This window comes from Choloepus didactylus, chromosome 10 (genome assembly GCF_015220235.1).
Source record: "Choloepus didactylus isolate mChoDid1 chromosome 10, mChoDid1.pri, whole genome shotgun sequence".
Classification (NCBI taxonomy): Eukaryota; Metazoa; Chordata; class Mammalia; order Pilosa; family Megalonychidae; genus Choloepus; species Choloepus didactylus.
Window position 1 is genome coordinate 5,902,804 of NC_051316.1, and position 6,054 is coordinate 5,908,857.

At 36.2% G+C, this 6,054-nt stretch overlaps 1 pseudogene; it reads right to left on the reverse strand.

The window, feature by feature from the left end:
• Nucleotides 1-274: 274 nt before the first annotated feature.
• On the reverse strand, nt 275-3,416 carry LOC119505189 (annotated as a pseudogene).
• Nucleotides 3,417-6,054: the final 2,638 nt, after the last annotated feature.

The following is a 6,054-nucleotide window of genomic DNA, read 5'->3' on the forward strand; positions in this document are numbered from 1 at the left end:
TGACTGAGTTCTCTGAAATCTTTGGAATCTACTCTCTCTTTAAAGTGTGCTCCATCTCACATATTTAAGATCACCACCTTAAAAGTGAAAAATTCAGCGGGGAAAATCCTTCGCTCATCAGGAATGTTCAGCCCCTGAATAGTGATCTAGAGCCACAAAGGTGCAGAGTTGTACTTGACAAGAACACTCAGGAAGCTGTTATGCTGTGAGTGTCATTTCAGAGAAAGCAGAGAGTCTTTCCAAACTGTGCACATATTTAACAATGATACCATCACTATGTGTTGAAGAAGACTAATAAATGATGGTCTCTTCCATGTAATCTCTTTGCTGGAAAGTAGTTTAGGTCAAGGTAATTATAACTGGTGCCCTGGGACACACAGTAATCTCTGTCTTAGAATGTCTCTGACCTATAAATAGGTTCTAATTGGTGATCTTCCTTGTGAATATATGTTTCCTGTAGGCAGTCTGAGCAAGAATCACAAAAATCCAAAAATATAACTGGAGAACAATCCTGGAAGTGCCACTGAATGCCCTGGACAGGTTCTATCACAGAGTTACCACACTTGAAGCTCACGTGTTGCACAAAGCCACTTTCAGCTTGCTTCTGCTGACGTTTCTGCTTCTTTAACTTTTTAAACTGTAATAATTCTTTATATTCAGATAAATTCTTATACATGATATGAATACTTTCTTCATCTGATGCCTTCTGACAGCCATATCATGTGGCTATGAAAACAGATTCACTCATTATCTTCATCCATATACATTGGAGGTTCATGGGATGTTATGAAAGTGGAAGGTTTAATTTAAAGAGATGCTTATTAAGGGGATGCTGTTGTCTGATAATTGAAGACTTTTTGGATTACATATATAAGTTTAGTGTTCTGCCTAGGACTGGAATGCCAACTTTAGTCAGCTTTATGAAATACTTCTGCACTCAGCTGGCCACCTATTTTGCTGTCCTATTGCCCATTTCATCTGCTATCTTCTGCCAGTGTCTATATTCTTCTTCAGGAGTGTATTTGAGGAGTAGCTGTTTGAGCTTTTTCTGTTCTTCTACAGTCCACAACTTTTTAAACTTTCAGGTTTGGTATCATCACACATGTGTCCTCTTGCCATCTGAGGATGAAGTTTGAGCCTTCTAGACCATCACTCAAAGGCAACATAGAGTATGAAAAGGACTCCTCATATTACTTAGGATCTAAAGGACTTTTTGTCTAGCAGGTAAACCTTTATCAAAAACTAGTTTAGCTCATCTAGTATGTCTTTTATGGTTTTTGAATTCTCATTCATAGTTCCCAAGGCTATTGGCGTATTGGTCCTATGCAATCTCAGGCAACTGAACAACTCTCTGTAGATATGGAAACTGTATATCAATCTTCTTCTGAAGCTTTTCCACAAATATAATGGGATTTTTTTAGTTTTTTTCTCTGGTGTCTTCCTAAACTTTCAGGAACTTGAACTGCTTGAGAATGCTGAGCCTCGAGTACAGCAGCTGCCTGTAACAGTCTCTGTTACTTTTTACAAGTGTTTAGCCTAGTATTTGATTCCCAAGTGTCTGCATTTATCTGTCATCACTGTAAATGTCCATGTTGCATTGAGCCTACAGGTATTATTTATTTATATGGTTGTACTAGCACAACTTGCTATCTTCCATGTGGGGTTGGGCATTGCTGGCCAGTAGAAGAGGCATGGCTGCATGGCATTTGCAAGGGTGGCCACAGCCTCAGGAAGCTCTACAGCTCTACAGCTATACCGAGGTGCTTCCAGGTGGGTCCACACCTCCCACTTCTGCCACCCCTCTTTAGTTTTTAATTTTTCAATCAAGGCACCTTGAACTCATGTCTAGGCTTTTTACCTCTTTTGATCTCATATACATTGCCTTTAAGTCAAAGTGTGTCCCTAAACTTGTATCTTGGCTCATTTGATGATATTAGCATTGATATATTTTACTTAATGATCCTGCTTCTTCTATTTCCTAGCCATTGGTCACATATTCTACTTCTATTGTAGGAGAGTACCATGATGACGAAGCAAAGAAAGGATCTATAAAATTTACTGATAAACTGAGAAATTATGTAACAGATCATGGTAAGAAGATCTCTATGGCAAATTATATATACATATATATAGTCAAAATTGGAAGTGAGATGACAACTGTGATGGTTGTGCTGGTTTGGATGTATTATGTCCCCCAAAACACCATTATCTTTGATGCAGTCTTGTATGGGCAAGAAACATATTGGTGTTGATTGGGTTGGAGACTATTGATTGGATGATTCTGTGGAGATGTGATCACTCAACTGTGGTTGAGACCTTTCACTTTAAAATTTCCATGGAGATGTGGCCTCACCCATTCAGCATGGTCCTTGATTAGTTTGCTAGAGCACTATATAAGCTCAGACAGAAGGAGCTTGTTACAGCCAAGAGAGACACTTTGAAGAATACACAGAAGCTGAGAGAGGAGCTGCAACTTACAGACACATTTTAGAGACAGTCTTTGAAAGCAGACTTTTGCTCAGAGAAGCTAAGAGAGGACAAATACCCCAAGACCAACTGAGAGTGACATTTTTGAGGAAATGCAGCCTACAGAGGAACATCCTGGGAGAAAACTATTTTGAAACCAGAACTTTGGAGCAGATGCCAGCCACATGCCTTCCCAGCTAACTGAGGTGTTCCAGACATCATTGGCCATCCTCCAGTGAAGGTACCAATTGTTGATGACTTACCTTGGACACCTTATAGCCTTAAGACTGTAACTTTGTAACCAAATAAACCTCCTTTAAAAAGCCAATCCATTTATTGTGTTTTGTGAAAAGACAGCATTAGCAAACTAAAACAACATATATTTATAAGTTTATTCAAACTTAGAAATTGAGTCAGACTTTTGAAGGCAGAACATAAGTCACATGTGTATTCATGCACATGTTTTACAGTTAATTTGTCCACTCCCCAGTTGAGGAAGAATCTGTTTGCTACCAGTTTAGGTGACGAAGAATGCAGTGCCTATATAATTCTCCATAAAATTCTTGTGTGCACAAATGTTTACATTTCACTTTGGTAATACCTAGAATTTGGAAGTGTGGGTCTTATGGTAAGTTTTTGTGTAATTTTACAGTATATTACCAAACTATAATCTAAATGGGGTGTATAATGTAGAATTCACACCACCAATATTTTAGAATTCTGGTTGTACTGCATTTTGTTTTGTCATGTTATTATTTGTGTTTATCATTTTTTAAAAAATTATCCATTCTAATAACTGTTTAGCTGTATCTTATTTTTTACTAATAAATTTTATTTTAGAGCAGTTTTAGGATTATAGAAAAATTGCACAGGAAGTATGAAGAGTTTCCATATACCCAGACACACAAATAGCTTACCTTATTATTAAATCTTGAAATAATCTGGTACATTTGTTGCAATTGATGAACCAATATTGACATATTATTAGTAACTACAATCTATACATTTAGTTCACACTAAATATTTTACTGTTCAATGGATTTTGGTAAATACATATTGTCAATTTTCAACCTTGGTGGTATTATACAAAATAATTTCAGTTCCCTGAAAATGCCCCATTTTCCACCCATGCATTCCCCCTCCATCAAATACCACAAACCCATGGCCCCACAAATCTTTTTAATGTCTTTACAGTTTGACCTTTTCCAGAATGCCATATAGTTGGAATCATATAGTATTTGGCTTTTTCATACTGGTTTCTTTTTCTTGCCAATATATGTTTAAGACTCTCCCATTTCTTTCTGTGGTTTTATCACTCATTTCTTTTTATTGATAAAAATAACCTATTGTGCAGATGTGCCACAGTTTGTTTTCCCACTCCCCTATTTAAGGTCTATCTTGGTTTCTTCCAGTTTTCATCAAATATGAATGAAGCTGCTATAAAGATTTGTGTGCAGGTTTTTTTTTGGCCCTAAGTTTTCAACTCATTTGGTCAAATACCTAGAAGTATGATTGCTGGATTATGTGATAAATTATCTTTAGCTTTGTAAGAAACTTCCAGACTGTCTTCAAAGTGGTGGTACCATTTTGCATTCATACCAGCAATGAAAGATTCCCTGTTGATCTCACACCCATACCAGCATTTGGTAATGATAGTATTTGGGATTTTAGCCATTCTGATAGGTATGTAGTATCATCTCATTATTGTTCTAATTTGCAATTGCCTAATGAGATGTTGAGCATATTTTTATCTGCTTATTTTTCATCTGTATGACTTCTTTGGTGAAGTCTCTGTTCAGATCCTTTTTATTCCATTTTGTGAATGGGTTGTTTACTTTCTTTTTATTGCATTTTTAGAGTTCTTCATATATTTTTTATTCAAGTTCTTTGTCAGATAAGTGTTTTGTAAATATTTTCCCCAGTCTGTGGTTTTTCTTTTCATTCTCTTAACATTGTCCTTCACAAGCAGAAATTTTACCATTTAATGAAATTCAATTTAATTATTTCTTTCCTGGATCATATTTTTGGTATAGTTTCTAAAAGTCATTGACAAACTGAAGTTTACCTAGGTTTTCTCCCATGTTATCCTCTAGAATGTTAACAATTTTGCCTTTTACTTATAGGATTGCAATGCATTTGAGTTGAGTTTTGTGAAAGATGTAAAGTCTGTGTTTAGATGCCTTTTTTTTGGCATGTGGATGACCATTTCTTTCAGCATCATGGTAGAAAAGACTATCCTTTTTGCATTGAAATAACTTTTGTCCTTTGTCAAAGACTAGTTGACTATATATGTGTTGTCTGTTTCTGTGTTCTATCTTCTGTTCCATTGATCTATTTGTCTATTTTCTCACAAGCACTTTGCTGCCTTTGATCAATGTAGTTTTATAGTAGGTCTTGATGTTGAGTAACGTTAAGTCCTCCAAATTTTTATTCCTCAGTATTTTTGTGGCTATTTTGGGTGTTTTGCCTTTTCATATAAACCTTAGAATCAATTTTTCAGTATCCACATAATAACTTGCAAAGATGTTGATTTATGTTGCATTGAATCATGTATCTAGTGAATAGAACTGATATCTTAACAATATTGGTTCTTCCTATCCATGTTCATGGAATAACTCTCCATTTATTTAGATATTCTTTTATTTCTTTCATCAAAACTTTACAGATTGTTCATATAGCTCTTGTACATATTTTGTTATATTTCTAAGTATAATTTTTTGTATTAAAGTAAATGGTGTTGTATTTGCATTTCAAAAGCCAATTGTTCATTTCTGGTGTATAGAAAAGTAATTTACTTTTGCATATTAACTTTGTATTCTATAACCCTGTTATAATCACTTAATAGTTCCAGGAGCTTTTCTTCAATTTGGGTTTTTTGACATAGGCAATTCTATCAACTGTGAGAAAAATAATTTTATTTACTCCTCCCCAAACTATGTACCATTTATTTCTTTTATTTTTTTCTTATTGCATTAGCCATGATTTCCAGCATGATTTTGAATAGGAGTGGTGAAAGTAGACACCCTTGTCTTTTTCTGAATCTTAGGGGCAAATCATCTAGCTTTACACTAATAAGTATTGTAGGAGCCCCAGGTCCAGGGCCTTTCCTAAGGACCTTGAAGACTGTGCAAACAGCAGCTTGTGTGACCTAGGTCAGTTAAGTTTTATCCTGCCCTCCTTGTAAAATCAGTTTTCCTGCACTAAATACAGTCTGTAGTTTGCCTCCATCCAGAAACCCATGAGATACTGTTATCTACAAGATAATGTATAACCCTCCCTTCTTTCATGTTGAATACAATCATTCCTTCCCTCTTCCACAAGTCTCCCATTTCCACACATATGGCTTCATACCCATTGGAATGTCACTATCACTGGCTTGGTCAGTTCCCCCCAAAGTGTGGATTACCTTCACACTGAGCTCTGAACTGGCTGCCATTCAGAGCAGCTCCTGCCCTCATTCAGGGCAGCTTGACTGTCTTCCTACCATGTAAGTCCCAAATAAAAGCTGATGCCTCAGAATGAGTCCAGTGCCTTCTTTAGTCCTTCAGGTGCAAAAGCCCCCTTGGGCTATGACAAGTATGATGCTGG